This window comes from Sciurus vulgaris (genome assembly GCF_902686455.1).
Source record: "Sciurus vulgaris genome assembly, chromosome: 14".
Lineage (NCBI taxonomy): Eukaryota > Metazoa > Chordata > Mammalia > Rodentia > Sciuridae > Sciurus > Sciurus vulgaris.
In genome coordinates this window covers 26,991,403-27,011,088 of record NC_136475.1, presented here as the reverse complement: position 1 = coordinate 27,011,088, position 19,686 = coordinate 26,991,403, and the positions used below count along the sequence as shown (strand labels likewise).

General features: G+C 42.9%; 2 pseudogenes across 2 annotated transcripts in view; one reads left to right on the top strand and one right to left on the bottom strand.

Annotated features, from left to right (window-relative positions):
• Positions 1 to 4,719: 4,719 nt before the first annotated feature.
• Positions 4,720 to 10,877, bottom strand: LOC306643431 (calcyclin-binding protein-like; annotated as a pseudogene). The gene is made up of 2 exons: positions 10,774 to 10,877; positions 4,720 to 5,485 (listed from the first exon to the last, which is right to left on the bottom strand). The product of its transcript is annotated as a calcyclin-binding protein-like (transcript).
• A 6,859-nt stretch (positions 10,878 to 17,736) lies between these two features.
• The window catches only part of LOC306643430 (beta-adducin-like), a 98,768-nt pseudogene continuing 96,818 nt past the window's right edge, over positions 17,737 to 19,686 (top strand). Inside the window, exon 1 of the transcript XR_013766875.1 lies at positions 17,737 to 18,108. The product of XR_013766875.1 is annotated as a beta-adducin-like (transcript). The remainder of the gene's footprint in view (positions 18,109 to 19,686) is intronic.

The following is a 19,686-nucleotide window of genomic DNA, read 5'->3' as shown; positions in this document are numbered from 1 at the left end:
TGGCACTCCTGCTGTGTGACCCTCAGGCCCCATTCACATCTCGCCTATAGCCTCAGTAGTGCTTTCTCTAAGAAAAAAAAGACCTAGAGGAGAATCGCAAATTGTGCTTGGTTGTCTCTTAAGATTCCTTTGGTCATGGCCTTTCTGTGACTTTTGTGACCTTGACACTTGACAATTATGCGCCAGTTTTGTAGAATGGTTGACATGCTTTATCTGTTTCCTCCTGATTAGATTGAGATATGCATCTGTGCCAGGAATCACAAAAGTTGTGCTGTGTTTCTGTTCATTGATCTATTGGGGCACCTTTTTACTTCTAATGACATTCCTTTTGATCACTTGCTTAAAGCGGTGACTGCCAGGCTTCTCCACTTGAAAGTCAGTCTTTCTCTTTCATAATTAATATGTATATTCTGAGGAGGTACTTTGAGAGTTCCTCACTGTCCCATTACTCATCAAACATCGTGTATTATTAAACTTTGAAATAATTATAGATTCATGGAAAGTTGCAAAGGTAGTCTAAGAAGGATTAGATACTTCTAACCTGTTATTCCCAATGACTGCATCTTACAATAACTGTAGTGTAATATCAGAACCAGAGAATTCATAGTTGAGTCATTTTACCACGTGTAAATCTGGGCACCCAGCAGCACAATCGAGGGCGGGGGTTTCAGTCACATCCAGTGTGGATGAGGGAAGGATTAACTACTGGAGGACGGCTGTGCCACCAATAAATCAATTACCAATAAGCTTATCTAATCAATAAACACACAAGAGCCAATACTCTTCAAAAGGAAAGAGGTGGACAGATCGGGCCGTTCCAGATCTGGCCTCCAATAGCAAGGAGGACTCTGACTTCATCTTTACAGTCACACAGGTAAAGGGGCCCAGACTGGGAGGGGCTGCTTCTGTGAGGAACAGGATGGGATGCAGTCAGGGAAGCCATTTGCTTGGGGAACTAGCATATCATAAGCCACTCCCATCCAGGGCCACTTACTCCTAGGCTATCTGATACAGCCTCCAATGACCACCAGTGCTTGGGAGTCAGATCTCTGTACCCCATGGCTCATCCAAGTCTGATTCTGCTAGATATGGATGACTCCCCACAGTCGATTGCAGAACTGTTTGTCGCCATGAAGATCTCTCTTTGTGCTACCCCTTTGTAGTCACACCCACTGCCTGACCCTCTGAAATCCACTCAAAACCAGTTTTCCATTTCTACAAGTTATTTCAAGAATGTTTTGAAAACAGAATCATACCATCTGCAATCTTTAGTCTTCTTGTTAATTTTTAAAAAAGGCACAATGCACTTGAGATCATCCAGGTTGCTGTATCAGTGTTCTATGCTCCCTTTTCACTGCTGAGAAGCAGTTCATGTATCACATGGATATACCACAGTCTAACTGTTCACTTATTTTAGAACATTTTGTTTCTATTTTAATTTACTTTTTATATTAATATGGATGCATGGTTTTCTGTTTAATTCAGTGGCTTGTTATATCTTCTTATAATATGTCATTATTTTTTGCTTAAATTTCCTCATTGTGGCCATTGAAAGTCCCTTTGTTCTATCAAGGGCATTTTCTGGTCACTTCCTTTCTGGCAGAAGATTTCGAAGCTCATGTTGGACTTTCCCACTATCTATTCAAGGACATGCCTGTGTGTAACCCATCTCCCATCTCTTCCTGCGTGGCTGATCTCAGTCCTCTTAGGACTTATCAGACTTCACAAGGACCTTCTCTTTGGCTCTCATGTTCCACCCAGGCCACCCTTACCCAAGGCATGGATGCCTCCTCGGGTGTTCATGCCAGCTTACCCAGTTGGGTCTCAGTACCTCACTTGGGGTCATCATGGCTTCTACCTAATTCTGATCCAACTATTGGCATTAGGACTGAATTGGGACTTTTTCAGGAAGAAAAAGGGGGAATTGTGTTTTCTTTGAAGTGCGTCATCTTTCTACCTTATTTTCCCTTTTAACACATGTAACTGAGATCGTTATTTGAGTTGAGCAATTATTTACTGACTTTATAATCTTGCATCTTACGATCAGAAACTAGGATGGGGTCAAGGAAGCAATGTTCAGGATAGTCTCTATTTGACGAAAGGATCCTCAGAAGGGTTCAGCCCATGTTACCTAAAGGGGTGACTAGAAAGGGTTTCAGAATCCAGGCCAGATACCCTGACTGGAGACTTAGTGACAGCTGATGTAGCTCATTGGACTGAATCGCTTATATTTGGAGGGACTTGGGATTTAGGAGGCAGGCCCTTTCTAGCTTCAGTGTGCAGGAGTGGCACCCTTCTTCCTGCCCTCAGGATCTGGGGAGTGGAATTCCTGGTGCTGGCAGGGATGGGCATTGTAGGGGATTTGGAGATGGGGTCAGAACGGCTATGCAAGGTCAACAACATTCCTGGGAGGCAGAATCCTGAATGAAGTACATAAGAATCTGCTGATGGCAGGGACGGAGATTAACTTCTGGGGCCAGAGCAGGTTTGCCTGGGGACTGAAGCAGCACGTATCTGTGCAGACGGAGAGGTCAGGAGCCATGAGGAGTTCCACAGCGGGCCTGGTAGGGTTAAAGATTGGTTTCAAGGTCTGGAAGAAGATTGTTTAAAAATGAAGTTTCCAGGTGTGGGGTTTTTGCCATCTTGGGATTGGGGATTGCTGGGTGGCAAAGTGTTGGCTGTCTGGCCATGTTTATTCCTTCTACTTGTCACTTGTGACTGTGGCTTGGCTATGTGACAATGTATATGGCTCTGGATTGTGTTTAGAGTTGCTTGTGATACTTGTAGAGATTCTCTGAAAAATTCACCTTCAGTTTTGGAGTGGGATGCCAAGAATGCTGGGGCTCAAGGGGCTTTGGAAAGGGACATGTGGCTGAACATGTATGTCTGTCCCATGGGTCTAGAATTGCTGCCAACATATATTTCTAAATTTTGGCATGCCACGGGAAAGTTCCCTGAAATAGTTTGAGAGAAGGAAGCTGTGTGGGTGGAAGATTCCCATTGTCCCCTCTCTAGGTTGTAGTCATCTGTGAAATTAATCCCTGGGGACATTTCTTCCAATAGCATTTTAAGCTCTGAAATGAGGTGGACTCGTGAGTTGTAAGGAACTGATTGACACTTTTGGGAAGCCTGGAAGCCTCTTCTGTCTTGCATCTTGCATTTCCCCTAGGTGGTACATGTGGGTATGTGGTGGTAAAAATTCCACCGCAGAGCGCGGCTTGTCTAGGTTTTTGCGTGGGAAGCACATTGTCTGCCTGGGTGTTCATGGTGGCTGATGGGCATGTTCTGATGAGCGTAGCCAGCAGGGTATTTTGGAATGTTGAATTTCCCTTTTGATGGGGCAGGTGCTCTCTGGTTTGCCAGAGTCCCCACTGTGCCACATTGCACTGTGCTAGCATCTCGCCTGTTCAGGTGATTGACTCTGCAGCTCTGGACTAAAGGCATCGGGGACTCAGTCGGCTGCTCCAGTAACTGCATTCAGCTCTGGGATTTTACTGTGTTTTCTAAACTTTGGGGGTCTAGGAGCTGGTGCTTTGATGCTACAAACTCTCATAGTTGTCTTGGACTCTGGAAAAATGAGCCACCTGGAGCAGGCAGGACAGGGTGGATCTGTCTCTTCAACGATGATACATCCAGTGGAGGATCCCCAGGTCACAGCTACTGAGGAATAACACAACCAGACACCCAAGGGAGACCCTTAAAGTTAGATCTCATCAAGATAAAATGTTGGAAGATAATTTTCTTTGTGGAAATAAGAAAGGGAGATTCCTTTTAATTTTTCTGTAGATACAGAAGATTGAATTGATCATGGATGCGGGTTTACATGCTTTGGTGTATAGGTGGATGTGTGTGAAGTATGGTGTTTTTTTAGGACAAGAACTCTATCTGGTATGTCACCTAATCCTGTCAGAAAGTGGATCATTATTTGAGAGAGCCAATAATTCCATCCTTTTCTACATATAATGGGCCTGTGGTGAAATTAATTGCAGAAAGTTTTAGTCTATTCCATTAGACTTTCAGAAGGAATATTTACAAGATTTTATAAAGGACCTTGTAATATGCCCATCTCATTGGCCCCAGGTGGACACAGAAAGGCAGAATTGTGTGGAAGGATCTCTCAGAAGAGAGGTCAGACTTTTCTGATATGCTTCTCATTTTCCTTGAGACAGAGGTCTCTTTGGGTCAGTAGGAAATCACCATATTCTAAAACAACACAAGCTAGTCCTAGCCCCTGAGGAAGCTCAGTGTGTCTTACCACCTTTGTCCTTTCCTTATTCCTGGGTTATCCAGATAGATAAGGGATAAAATGGAATTCCAAGGACACAGTGTTAATAGATCTTGTAGTGGGGGGAGGGTAAAGAGATTAGAAATACTCCATTATTTTAGGACCCTTCTTGTTCTCTTTAGATCACTCTTCATCTTTTTCCATCTTTGAAATATTTAATGAGCACATTTTATTTAAATATATCCTCCTGTAAACTGAGAATTTACTGCCTTTACTGTGTAGTTATGTCATTTATATGTGCAGCTCTCCAACATTCTCTTATTGGAAACAACCATATTTCCACATTACAGTTCCCAGAAAGACAAAATTCTCAAAATTCTGTATCTCCTTTGGCTTGCTTCTCTTTTTTTTTTTTTCCAGTTGTCAATGTATCTTTTATTTATATGCAGTGCTGAGTATGGAACTCGGGGCCTCACACATGCCAGGCAAAGGCTCTACCCCTGAGCCACAACTCCAGTCAAGTCTGGCTTCTCTCTTGACTTCTCCCAGGCTTTATTAATGGTTCGCTTCATATCATCATCTCCATCTTCATAAATTTTCTTTAGAATATTCATTAATCCCTCACTAGGGTCTGTTTCAGCGTCCTATGAAGACTTTTCTTTCTCTTTGCTTTCTTTTTCAACCTCAGTCATTTACTCCTACCGTGTTTTCTGCTTGCTTTCTACATAAGGACTGTATAGTTCTTTACTTTTGTTGAAACTGCCTTCCACAGAGATGAGCTTCAAGAGATTGTTCACAATCGTGGAATAACTCTTCCAGTTTAGATTCTTTGCCAAAAGATCAAATGGCCTCTCTGCGAAATGCACCTGCACATTCTAAGAACTTGATGAACTCCGTTAAGTTTGTGAAAATCTACGTTACTTTATCTGACTGATTCCATCCATAATTACTGATTTTTTTTTTTTTTTTTTTTTTTTTTTCACGGTATATCCTGTTGTAATGGGAGCAACCACAGCCGCTGGCTTTCCGTGGTCTAGAAGTTCTGGTTTCTTCTGTAATTTCTGTTGCATCTTGTTCTTCACTACTGTCTCAATCTTGGTTTTTTTTTTTTTTTTTCCTGCAGTGAGGGTATCATGTGCTCTTTTCCTAGTGGTCATCTCCAGCAACACCTTCACCTCTTCGAGATCTTTCTGCTGCTCATCCAGAGCTGAAGCCAGGTTCGGGTTGGGTAGGGCCCCAGGCTCACGCTGCAGCGGTGCACTACAGATCGGAAACGCCGCGCACAGGGATGTACCGGTGCGGCCTGTGCAGCCCCGCGACTCACCCTCCACATGCAGTGCCTCTGGAAAGGTTTTGTTTTTAATTCGAATTCATTATACCAACATTTAAAAATTCCACGATTTTATGCACGAGGACCTGGGTTCAATTCCCAGCACTGCACAAAACAAACTTCATGTAAAATTCCACTTTTTAGACGTTTCTGGAAGAGGGCATCTTTGGATATTGCTTATAGTCCAGAAGCCAGGTAGCAGGTGATTCAATGAAAAGCCACAGCTTAGTGGTACCTTCCCACCCCTTCTGCGAATAGGTGGTGATTGCTTAGATGGAGTCCAACTTCGATTCAGAATTTGTATGGCTCAATTCTACAGTCTTTTTAGTGGCAGTGGGTTGCACCCTGATCAGTCACTAGTGGCACTTGCTAATCATAAAAGACACCATTATACCCGCCATTCAGGACCTAGACCCTGCTTTTCTCCATAGTTTTTTCTTGTTAATTGCCTGTCACTGGTCCTAGCACAGAGAAGCTCAGTGAATACTTACCCAGTAACTTGTGCCTGTCTCTTCCTCTTTTCAAAGAATGTGGAAAGAAAAGGGTGTGTGTGTGTATTCTGAAGTTAATTCCTTTTTCAAAGTTTTTGTCTAAATGTTATATAAAAGCGGATGCAGAGGGACTGTAAGTTGGAGGCCTTGGCAACGAAGCAAGACCTTGTGTCAAAAAATGAAGAGCTGAAGGCATAGCTTGGTATACCAAGTGCCCCTGACCCCAGTATGACAGGGGGAAGTAAGGAAGGAAACTTGTATATACAAGAGTTTTCTAATGAGCAAAATGGATGTATGAGACCGTTAGCACTGTACAGGGCTGTGGTCCCGTTTGCATTCTGGCCTAGGGAGACAGATGACTTTTCCTCTTTGGAAATTCCCTTCTCACATGTGTTCTTCCAGCTACTCTGGTGTGAAAGACATGTCTGAGGCACCTGTCTCCATGGGGTGGTCTGAGGTGAGGAATCGGGGACAGTCTCAAGTGTTCCGTGCTCAGGAACAGGACCCCAAGGGAAGACGCTGGGACTGCCTTGGTTTTGGTGGTCAACACTCCGTGCATGTTAGGAGCCTCATTTGTTGGAAGAGTGACATAGCGTTCTCCCTGGACATGAGAAGGCCAGGCTGTGGCTACATTGCTGGGTTCTGGTCTCTAGGTCCTAGATGGACAACTGAAGCAGATGGGCAGATATGGGTACGACCTACATGTGAGGAAATGTTCCATTACTTTCTGCACTGTTCTATTGTTCCTGAGACCTCAGTCCTTGCAATGCAGATTAAGGGAAAATTCCATATCTTGCCCCATTAAGGTCCATCTTTTTTGAATAAATACTGTATCCATGCAATGTTCAGAATCCCTGTGGGGCTCTTTGCTTCTTGGGCCATCTCCCCCACCTTTCTCTGTCTCTAGGTACCGTGAGGAGTGTGCACTGTGGGGGCTGGCAGGGGACTCGGCTTTCCTCTGGCCTCCCTGGTCTTGGGTGGTGCTGCGCTGACATGTACTGTAAATGTCTGTGGCCCCGCATGCCTTCTCGTCTCTAGGTCAGACTTGCGGGGAATGTTCCATTCAGAAGCCAGGTCTTCTGGTTATCCTGGCTTCCCCAACCTTCTGGTTGGGATTATGAGCTGCTTTGGGATCTATGTACCTGGAGATGTCACTTGGCTCTGTGGTCACTTACCTCCTCTAAGGGGCACCTTCTGAGGAGTAGATGGGATTCCCTGTTTTCCTCAGATTCTACTGTACATTTCTTGGGTTCTGTTGTCTTGTGGAACTTTTCCCCATCTTGGTTCAAGGCCCAGGACAGCCTAGTACAGGGTTCTTCTCAGGGACTAGGCAGCTTCTTCACACTGGTTCCAGTGTGTGCCGTTTCAACTTTTGCTTCCATTTTTTTTGTTGTAGGAACATTTTCCCCACGTATCTTACCTTCTTCCTGTTGTATGGCTATCTGATGAACAGCCATCTGAGCTCTGGCCCACCAGAATCTAGATATTTGTTCATTTGATCTTCTTTCAAATGAAAGTTGTTTTTCAGACTATTTTGAGGCTGGGGACTGAACCCTAAAACTGAGTAAGCAAGGACTTCTATCCAACCCCACCTCCCTCTACCAAGCCTTGGCTCAGTGGGTGAACAAAAAGTAATTGGACAATACATTAGATTATCCAGCAGCACAGCCCACTCTGGCAGGGAACCCCTGTTCTGAAAGATGTTAAGCAACAAGCTGGGTTTCTATTCTTCAGATCACCCACTTTGACTTAAATGAGGTTCACCTGTCATTTTTTTTGATGAACTGTGACATAAAAGACAACATTGATAAGCAAGTTTTCCTATTGGGGTACTTTAAATATTACATTTCTAGAATTTTCTAGCTAACTAAAAAAAAAAAAAAAAAAAAACCTAAAAACAATTATCTTAAATATACTAGACCCTAGGCTGAGAAATTCAATTATACTTTAACTCTGTAGATAAACATAACAGGTATAAATTTGTTTCTCAGATTTAAAACATTCTAGATATGTAAAAAGTCAATTTTAAAAAAGCTTCTAAACCTAAATCTAAAAGCAAAAATCTTAGACTGAATCAAGAACAGAAAAATAGCTCTTCATACTTTGTGCCAGATTACTGTTCCTGGCATTTTATACAAAATAACCTATTGAATTTTTGTAACTACCCTGTGAAATACAAACTGTTCTCTCCACTTTGCATATGAGAAAACTGAAGAACAGAAGTAACTTGCTCAATATCTAGCAAGTCAATGAAATGTGTTTGAAGGGTGTGGGTCATAGCATCAAATTCTTCTTAACCACTTTTATTGTAAACAAAACCCTCAACCTTGAAATGTAAATGAGAGCGACTAGAAAATAAATAGAAATTTAAAGCTGAGTTGATGCTTTTGACAATAGCATTTTATCATCCACAACGATATGCTTAATAGGTTCCAATATCTGAGTTGCCTGGATATGAGTCAAGTCTTTGTTTTTCCAGTCATGGGGGTATTTTTTTCTTCAAGTTGAGATTTCAGGAAACTAAGACGACACGCAATGGTGTCGCCACCTTAAAACCTCTGCTGGAAATCTAAAATTCTTCCAATTTTTTTCCCCACATGCAACTGAGTTAAATTGGCATAGGACACAATTATGTGACTGATGTCATTTTTTTTCCCATCATGAGCATGTTTAGGTGACCCATTAATTGGGACAATTTTCTGATTGTTGGACACGCAAGTTTTCAGCTTTTTGTTTTTGTAAAGGTGGGAGAGTGCCTGGTGTTTAGCCCTTTCTGTCTGTCTTATTGTTTTTTCAGGATAGGTTCCCAGAAGCAGAACTCCTGAGGCACAGGTAGGTGTGTTCTGTGCCTTGATGGATAGTGCTCATTTGTAATGCCACCAGCAACGCACAGTGCCAGTCTGATCACATTTTTGCCAACAATGAGACATATATAAATGAATAGAAACCGGTGTAAAGACACATCTTTGACTAATGAAATTACGTTTTATTTTGCACTGGGGATCAAACCCAGGGCCTCACTGATTCGCAGCGTGTTCTATGCCCCTGCCCCCATATTTCTTTATTAGTTGTATTTATTTTGTGAGATGTTCTTTTCCTTTAGCTATTCATAATGGACTTTTTTTCTCTGTTTCAGACTCCCACAAGTATGAAAAGTGAAAAAGCCCAGGGTTACCTTCTAGAGAAAAATAAATACATTCTTGAACATTTTGGAGTCTTTTTTTAAAGAAATTGGCAATAATTCAGAGTTTAAAAAGTCACCCTTTTTAAAGGTGACTTTAAAAAGGAGGCCTTGCCTCCCACAGATTGACAACTCTACTTTCTCCTTCATGCATCGAAGAAATAGATGGGAGGACCATCAGCCTTTGTTCCCAGCCCCTCGAGAGATTTCATCCTCATGTGCTCAGGACCCCATGCCTGATGTCTCTTATTCTGTTTTTCAATTTGAGGAATAAGTGGCTGTGATCTTTCCCAGAGAAATTAACCTTTAATTGAACTGCAAACTTAAGATAAAGGAGTCCCGTGGTGTTGAGCACTGGCCCATAGGAGTGGGCATTTTTAAGGCTTTCCAAATGCCCAGCTAAGGACAAGTAAGTGGTACCTTTGTGAGAGTTAGGCACCCAAGCACCTGGAGCACAAAGATGGCCTCCATCAGAGCAATTTCTCACAAAGTCTTGATGCTTCATCTGTACATCTTGTACAGTTTGTATGGGTTAACTTGTTCTTACAGGTATCCTAAGATAGGCATGATTATCCCCCTTCTCAGATGGAATACCAAGGCACGGAAGGTGTGTTAGCTCAGGCTACCCTAACAAATACCTGAGGCTAGATGGTTTAACAGAAATGTATTCCTCCGTTTCAGAGGCTGGGAAATCCAAGATTAAGGTCCATTGGAGTTGTTTCTGATGAGAGGGCTTCCTGCCTCGCTTAAGAACAGCTGCCTCTTCCTGTGTCCTCCCATGGCAGAGAGTTAGCTGGCTCTGGTCTCTTCAGGCTTTATAAGGCCACTGCTGCTGTAAGATCATGGTCACAACCTCAAGTAACCTTAATCACCTCTTTAAGACCACCTCACCACAGTCACACGAGGGATAAGGGTCTCAATGTCTGAGTTTTGGAGGAACACGATTCTGTCTGGAGTATTCTGCCATTGGCCACTCCGCCCCCAAGTTCATGTCTTTGTCACTTGTAAAATCCAGTCATTCCATCCCAACAGCCCCAAAGCCTGAACTCATTCCAGCATCACCTCTAAAGGCTTAAGTCCAGAATCTCACTTAAATATCACCTGAATTTATGAGCGAGACATGAGGGATGAGGCCTACTCCAAGGCAAAATTCTTCCCCAGCTGAGAACCTGCCAAACCAGTCAAGTTAGGTGCTTCCAAGATAGTGGTCGGACAGACACAGGTGGACATTCTCATTCCAAAAGGGAGAAGGATCCATGTCTCTCAAGTGAGTCCAAAACCTAGCAAGGCAAATTTTCATTTTATTGTAAGGCTCAAGGACAATCCTCTTTGGCCCGATGTCCTGCCTTCTAGGCCCCTGGGGGACCGGTGTCATCCCCCTAAAACGGGCAGAACCAGCCCTGCCCCTGAGCTTGCGTCAGTGGCTGCCCTGGTGGTCTGTGATTGGTATGTGGGGTCAGCCTTCCCTTTCTTCGGATAGTGCATGTTTGTGGTCTGGTCCTGTGGAAGCCGAGGTGGTCAGTAGCCTTCCCTCACTCTGTCCCACCTGCTGTGTCTCCTCTGGTTCTCATTGGCAGTGTCTTTGCTGGTATGATCCCACCTCCATTTCTTCTGTAGAGATGGCTGATTAAGTCCGTAGGGTACACTCATGATGGCTTTATAGATGGCCGCTCAGTCGCACCAATACTGTGCTCTTCATAATAAACTCTCCCCACTCCTTTCCTCCCCCTCCTCCTCTCCCTCCCTCTTCAAAATGGAAAGGGTTAGAATTTCCAACTTGTCCAAGTTTTGGTCCTTCTTGCTTTCAAGTCTTTGATTCACTTTTCTCTTCACATTCTCTCAGAAGCCGTGAGGAAGTCCCAAGCCACAACTTCAGTACTTAGAAACCTCCTCTGCTAAATATTCAGTTCTATTACTTGCAGGCTCTACCTTCTGCAGAACACTAGGACACACCCGGCGTGGTGGTGCATGCCTGTAATCCTCCTGCCTCAGCCTCCTGAGGTTATGGGATCCAGAGTTCAAAGCCAGCCTCAGCAAAAGCGAGGCACTAAGTGACTCGGACCCTGTTTCTAAATAAAATACAAAATAGGACTGGGGATGTGGCTCAGTAGTTGAGCGCCCCCGAGTTCAATCCGCAGTACCAAAGAAACAACACCAACGACAAACCACTAGGACACAATTTTTTTGTCCTTTGTCACTTATAACAAGGGTCATCTTTCCTCCAGTTTCCAGTAAGCCACTCCTCATTTCCATCTGAGATCTAATCAGAATGTTCTTTAACATGTATTAGTTGTACACATCATTGGAGTTCACTGTGATATCTCCACACATACACATAGTGTGCACTGATTAAACCACCTTACCCCTGGCACCCTCGCAATCCCTTGTAATTACTTTCAGGTTGACTATTTCATTTCCATGTATAAGAGATAAAATATGGTACTTGTCTGTTTATTTCACTTAGCACAATGTTCTCTGGTTCCATTCATTTTTCTGCAAATGATGGTATTTCATCCTTTATGACTGAATAATACTCCGCTGTGTACATTTACATTTTCTTTTTTCATCTGTTGATAGGCACCACGACTGACTCCATATCTTAGCTATTGTGAATAGTGCCACAAACACATGGACATTTGGGTATCACTTGGTATGTTGATTTCGTTTCCTTTGGATATATACCAAGAAGTGGAATAGTAGGGTCATATGGTAGATCTATTTTTAGTTTTTTTGAGGTACCTTCATATTGTTCTCTATGTGGCTATACTAATTTGTTTCTACCAACAGTGTTTAACGGTTCCTTTTTCTCCACATCCTGACCAGTATTTATAATAGCCCTTCTAACTTGGGTGAAATGATATCTCTTTGTAGTTCTAATTTGTATTTCTCTGAAAGCTAAGGATACTGAACATTTTTGCACATTTTTTGCCATTTTTTTCTTTTTAGAAGTATCTATTCCTATCAGTTGCCCATTTTAAAATTTGATTATTTCATATATCCTGGAATAATTGCTCTGTTAGATGAAGAGTTGACAAATCTTTCTTGCTGTAGGTTGTCTTCACCTGGTGGTTTTCTTTGCTGTGCAGAAGTGTTTTACTTTGATATCAATGTCTACTTTGCTTCTGGGCTTCTATTCAGAAAATTAATGCTTATACCAATGTTTTAAAGTGTTTCCCCTATGTTTTCTTCTAGTAGTTTCAGTTCTTTTTTCCCTTTTTCTCGGGCAGTCCTGGGTATTAAACTTGGGTGTGCTCTACCACTGAGCTATATCTCCAGCCCTTTTTATTTTTTATTTTGAGACAGGGCCTCACCAATTTGCCTAGGGCCTTACTAAATTGCTGAGTCAGGCCTTGAACTTGTGATCCTCTTGACTCAACCTCCTGAGTTGCCTGGATTACACGTGTGCACCACTGTGCCTGGCTAGTTTGTTGTTATATTTAGGCCTTTGATCATTTTAAGTTGATTTTTGTTCAGGGTAAAAGAGGTCAAATTTCAGTCTTCTACGTGTGAATATCCAGTTTCCCCAGCACCATTTGCTAAGAGGCTGTCCTTTCTGCAGTGTTTTTGATGCTTTTGTTGAGAATCAGACGTGTGACAGGTTTATTTCTGGGACCTCTGTAGGTTCATGTGTCTGTGTTATGCCAATACCATGCTGTTTTGATTGCTAAGGCTTGGTCCAATGTCTTAATAGATATCGTGGTGCTCCAGCTTTGTTCTCTTTGCTCAAGTTTCCTTTGGCTATTCTGGGTCTGTCATGCTTCCATATGAATTTTAGGAATTTTTTCTAGTTCTTTGAAGAATGTTTAGTTTTTTGGTGGGGATTGCATTGGATCTGTAGATCATTTTGGGTGATCTGAACATTTTAACAATATTCTTCCCATCCATGAATGTGGGCGGTCTTTTCATTTTTTTGTCTTCAATTTCTATCTTCAGTGATTTGTAATTTTTATAGAGGTATTTGTTTCTAGATATTTTTGTTCTTGTCACTACTGTGAATGGGTTTGCTTCATGATTTCTTGGCAAGTTCATTGTACAGAAAAATTACTAATATTTGTATGTCACTTTGATATTCTGGTACTTTATTGAATTTGTTTATAGTCTTGGTTTTTCTATGTATGGAATCATCACTTGCAAAGAAATAATTTTACTTTCTCCCTTTCTATTTATATGCCTTTTATTTCTTTTTCTTGCCTAATTGCTCTGGCTAAAGCTTTCAGTGCATTAGGTGTGATGAGAGTGAACACTCTTGTCTTGCTCTTAGAGGAAATGCTTTCTGCTTTTCCCTATTCAACGCGATGTAGGTTATAGACTCATCATATGTAGCCTCTATTATGTTGAGGTACAATCTTTCTATACCTATTTTGTTTAGGGTTTTTTTTTTTTAATGAACATATGTTGATTTTTATCAGAAGCTTTTCTTGTACCTATTGAGATGGTGTTATTTTTATCCTTTACTACATTGTGGTTCCTGAGATGAAACCAACTTGACTGTGGTGAATGATCTTAATATGCCTTAAATTTGATTTGTTAGTATTTTGATGAGAAATTTTTCATCTATATTCATCAGGGATTTTGTCCATAATTTTCTTCGTCATGTCCTTTGATTTTGGTGACAGGGTAGTGATAACCTCTTTAAGTTTGGAAGGATTCTTTTTCCTTTAGTCTATGGGATTGTTTAAGAAACATTGGTGTTCTTTAAAAGTGTAGAAAAATTCAGCAGTGAAGTCACCTGGTCCTAAGCTTTTCTTTTTTTTGGGAGACTCTTTTCCCTTACTGATCAGTGTCATTACTTGTTATTGGTCTATTCGGGTTTTCTTTTTAATGTCCTTATGGTTCAGTTTCCTAAGTTGTGTGTGTCCATATAGATTAGTGTTCAGAAATTAATTTCTTCTAGGGGTTCCAATTTGTTAGCATGAGGTTCATAATAACCCCTAATGAGCCTTTGTATTTCTGTGGTATTGATTATTGCATCTCCCTTTTCATCTCTTATTTTTTTTTGGGCCTTCTCTCTTACCCCTTCCCGAACCCCTGCCTTGATTAGTCTAGTTAAAGATTTGTCAATTTTATCTATCTTTTCAAAGAACCAACTCTTTGTTTCATTGATCTTTTTATACTGATTTTTGTTCTCTATTTTGTTTATTTCTGCTGACTTTTGTTATTTCCTTCTACTAATTTTGGACTTGGTTTGGTTTGTTATGGCTTATTTAAGTCCCTGAGATGCATCATTAGGTTTGAATTTTTTTTTTTTTTTTTTTTTTTTTTTTAATGAGTGGGCATTCATTGCTGTTAACTGCCACCTTAGTACTGCTTTTGATGCCTCTCACAAATTTTGGTATGTTATGTTTCCATTTTCATTTATTTGGAGAAAATTTTAAATTTCCTTCCTGACTTCCTTGATGACCTACAGTTCACTCAAAAGGGCTTTTTTTTAATGCCTTCATGCATTTGTATAATTTTTAAAATTTCTTTTGTGTTGAGTTCTAGTTTTAGTCCACTGTAGTCAGAAAAGACATAGGACTTGATCTTGGTGTTTTAAAATTTAAGAGTTGTTTTGTGGCTTAATATATGATCTCTTCTAGAAAAAGTTCCATGCACTGGAAAAGTGTATTCTGCAGCAGAATGTTTTGTAAACATTTGTTAAGTCCATTTGATCTACATCATAGTTTCTTTTTTTTTTTTTTTTTTTAAAGCAACAGGGGGTGTCTGGATGATCTGTGCCCTGGTGAAAGTGGGGTGTTGAAATTCCCCATTGTTACTATATTAGAGCCCCTCACTTTAGGCCTAATGGTGTTTTATAAAATTGGATGCTCTGACATTAGATTTATAATTGTTGCAGTTTCATATAATTTTACAGTTGTCATAGCTTGCTGAATTGATATCTTGAGTCTTATATAGTGACCTTTGTATTTTTTCACATTTTTTAATTGGTGCATTGTAGTTGTACATAATAGGATTTGTTACATATTTACACTAGTACTTCTTGCTGTTACAGATTTTGTCTTAGTTGATTTCATCAGGGGTAAGTATAGCTAATCCTCTCACTTTAGGTTTCTATATGCTTGGAATATAGTTTTCATCCCTTCAGTTTGGGTCTTTATTGGTGAAATAAGTTTCTTCTTTTTTCCTTTTGTGGGACTGAACTCAGAGGCACTTTACCGCTGAGCTACATCCCCAGCCCTTTTTATATTTTGTTGTGAGTCAGGGACTCACTAAGTTGCTGAGTCTGGCCTTCAGTTGAACTCATGATCCTCTTGCCTAAGCCTCCTCAGTTGCTAGGATAAGAAATGTGCACCTCCTCACCTGGTAAAGTGAATGCTTTACTTGTGGCATCTTGTGTGTGTGTTTTTTTTTTTTTTTTAAATCCATTCAGCCTGCTGTATCTTCTAATTAGGGAATTTAATTCATTCACAATCAAGGTTCTTATTGATAGGTAAGGACTTACTCCTGTTGTACTGTTTTCTTCTAACTTGTTTTGAATATTCGTGGTTGTTTTCTTCCCCTCTTGTTCATCTTTAATTTTTGATGGCTTGCTGCATTAATATTTGATTCTTTTCTGTTTTTCTTTTGAGGATCTGCTCTTCTAGCACGCCTTACATTTTTACATGCTTTCATAATGGTAGTTATCTTTTTTCCACTTTTGGGTGTAACAATCTCTTAAACATCCTCTGTAAGTCTGGTCTAGTTGTCACGAATTCCTTCAGTTCTTGTTTGTCTTTATTTTTTCATTTCTGAAGGGCAGCTTTGCTAGGTATGGTAATCTTGATTGACAGTTGTTTTATTTTAGGACTTGGAATATGTCATTCCATTTTCTTCTTGTCTGTTTTGTTTTTTGTTTTTTAAATCTGTAAAATGAGGATAATACTTCCACCACCCTCATAGAGGGAGGTCTTGTGAGGATTGAGTAAGTATAAATACAAAGCCTTTGGAACAGTACCAGGAGTCAACAAGAGTTTGCTGTTACTAGTTTGAGAAAACTAACACACTAGGAAAAAAGTCAATAGAGATGACTTGAGTATTTATGAAACCTGTTTTTTGACAAAATTTCTGCTACCTTTTGGAGTTCTTTGAAGAATAGAGCCCACCTTACCTGTGATTTCCATGTGCTGGAGAAGGGGTTCCTGGCTCCCCAGATCTAATCACTATTGGCACCAACAGTGTCACAGCCACCAGGAGCATCTCAATAACCATGTGACTTCCAGGGGTTCTTGGGCCAGCAGACCTTAGGTCCTGCAGGGTGGGAAAAGGGATGGGAGTTTACCTTGTGTGGCCGAGACTGTAATTCTTCTTGCAGTTTTGCACAAGAGGATGAGGAGAGGGTTTGTGAACTCTGTGCTTCTGGGAGGCTGCAGGACCAAGGGTGCATGGGGGTGGGGGGTGGGGTTAAAGGGAGCTAAAGCAGGAAGACAGAAGTTACCCTGGCCTCTGGAATGGAATGCCTGCCAACTTCTTTAGGGTTATTGTGATGGGCATTTTCTCTTTTCTAAATCAGTAGTAGCGGGCATAGAGTGGCAATTCTTAAATGCTATCTTGCAGAGGGATCACTAGGGGGTACCTGTTAAAAATGCTGATGCCTGGGCCCACCTGCAGAGATTCTGCATTCCACTATGGTCTGGTCCAGTGGTTTTGGGGAGATGTCTGAGAGCTTTGGTGCTCCAGATCCTAGAATGAGCAGAGATGCCTACAGCATGGTTTGGGATCCGTGGTCGGAGGCTTTTCTGGAAGCTGGGTATTTTTTCCAAGCACATTTTTAAAAGCGCCAAGTGTTGATTTAGGTGAGCTTTGGGGGAACTGGTGGAGACTGTGGAGGTGTTCAGTCCCACGCTACCCCTTGCCATCCCTACTGAGGGCCAGACCTTGAGAAACACTGTCGGACAGTACTAGAAACCACCCAGGGGAACCTTACCCTGTCATCTCTGAGTGGAAGACAAAAAGACCCTGAGAGGTAAGTGGCTTTATGGAGGCTACACAGCTCGCTAATGCCAGGTCCGAGGTTGCAACCAACTGCATGGGTTCTCATTTAGCTTCCCACTCACTACACACTTGTTTCCTCTAAGATGGGAGATTGGGGAGGGGAAGGGGTGAAGGAGAATGTCCTACAAGTTGGAGCTGTGCCCATAGCCTGGGAGGGCAGGGCAACAAAAATTTTGTCCTAGTGGAAAATGGAGTCAGAATAAGTAATTTGGATTTGGAATTCAAACAATTGCTATTATCATCACTAATAGTCATCTTCCAAAGGCAGGATGTTCTCCTCTCCTCCCCCTCACCCAACACGAGCATGGGTAAGACTTTTTTTTTTCCTCCCAAACCCAGGGAGGAGCCGCTGCTTCAGTGTTCCTCCTAGTAACTAGGTCCTTATGCTGGCGCTGTACTGTCTGGGACAGTGAGCGGTGCTGAGCACAGTGGACGTGGGCAGAACTGCGGGGTCTGCGGCAGCGGGCGGTGGCACTGCGGGCGCGGGCGGGGACACTGCAGCACGGCGGCCCTGGGTCGGCCGGCAGAGGCCCGCTGGAGGGGGCGCTGTGGGCACGGCGAGGCGGCCTTTTGTCAGCGCGCACGGCCGAGAGCTCTCATTTCCTCCCAGCCTCCTGCGGGAAATGGATTTAATTCTGACCGTAGGGCCGTAAGGGACGTGCGCGGGAAGGAGAGCCTTTTGTCAAGGAGTGGCAGCCTTGGTGCTCTGTCATTGGCACCAACGCAGAGAAGTTGCACAGCTGGTGGGATCGCCTGCTGCTCTGACGAGCGCGGGCTGCAGGATGGGTGGGAAACGCTGCTCTGCAGAGTAGCTGCATGGATTTATGAAACGCATCCAAAAACATCCCGCAGAGAAACCCGAACCAACCTACGGTGGCAGGCCCGAGATGCATCCGATACTGTGCAGAAGGTAAGACCTTCGGGCAGGGGCACGGTGGGCTTGCCTTGGAGGAGCTGGTTTTAACAGCATTTGGGACCCCTAAGCATCCTGCCACCGTGCAGGAGCTGGCTGGTCCCCCTTGGTGAGCCGCTGTTTGCGCTGTGTTGATGGTGCTCGGTCGCAGGTGTGTCTTACACCCATAGGTTTTTGGTGACGGTGTAATCTTTGGAAACCGGGTTGCAAGCACTGGTCCCCACATGTCGGTGGCGGGACGCTTGTTTGGAGCGTGTAACCTGGCCTGACCGGTGTGGCTTTTTTTCTGTCTGGGTCTGCCTCGCCGGGTGGGCTGCCCCTTCTTCCCCTCCCTTCCCGCCCCCTCTCTTCCCTTCGCGCTCCGCCGGCCGCCGCCCTCCTGGCGAGCAGTGGCGGCTCCCGGGTTCCCCAGGGCCTGGCGCTCCGCAGCGGGGGCGCGCTGAGCAGGTGCCGCGCCTGCAGCTGGCCGCCTTTGAATTGGGGTAATGGGCACGTGAGCGGGACCTGTGGGGTTGGATTTCTACATGACTCCACCACTTGGGAGGGAAAAAAGGCCGCTGTCCCCACAAAGGTGTTGCCAGTCGGTTGATCTTTAGCTTCCATCTTCTCTTCCCTCTCTTTCAGCGTCTCCTCTCCTCCCTCAACCCTGGAGGAGGCCGCCCTCGGTCCAGCTGGCAGGAGGAGTCAGCATAGGATTGTTTTGAAATGCGACCACAGCCTACCTGGCACTGGGGGGAAAGGCGGGAGGGGCACGCTGCTTTAGGATGCGGATCAGGCGCTGGAGTGTGGCCTATTGTCTCGCCTTTCTCTTCCCTTTCTCATCCCTAATCTCCGTCCCCCACCAAAAACAAATAAAATAAAAAGCCCACACCCTATCAAATTCTTTTTAAAATGTCATTAATCTATGACACAATTATTACCCATCTGTTTCTTTACACCCACTCTTCCCTCCTCTGGCAGTTTGTCATCTAAAATTCAAGTGACTCAAATGAGCCTCATAAATAATAGAAATCAAACCTCAGTTTCCTATGCAGAGGGTTCTGACTAACCCCTACGGAGGGAATTGGCTTGGAGCAAAGGAACTGGAGAGGGTAGGTGGGTTCAGCTCTTTTCACAGTTGGGATTCCTGGGATGCTCAGCTTGTTCAGTGAGGTGTTTTTGCATTAATGGAATTTGACGTGAGGGGACTTTAAATGAATATAACCAGATAACTATGAATTTTAGGCTTGCAAGTAACACCTTCCATTTACATACAATATGTCAGATTTTGAAAGGGGGATTAGACCATTTAATATTTTTACTAATGTTCTGCCTGCCTTCTGTAGAGTGAACAGATTTCTCTCAATGCCTTTGAACCAGGACCTTGTCCAGTCCCTTTTCTTTCCCCACATAGGGCACAAGTAAAAGCAAACTTTTTCATGTGAGTGTGGCATCCATGCACTTTTTGAGAATCCACTAAAGATGAATTCTTTGACTCCAAATCTGTAACAATTTTGTATAGCCCTACGTTCTTCTCCACCAAATTGTCCTAGCCCTATTAAATACGTGCTTGTCCAACCACAGTACACAGTGTGT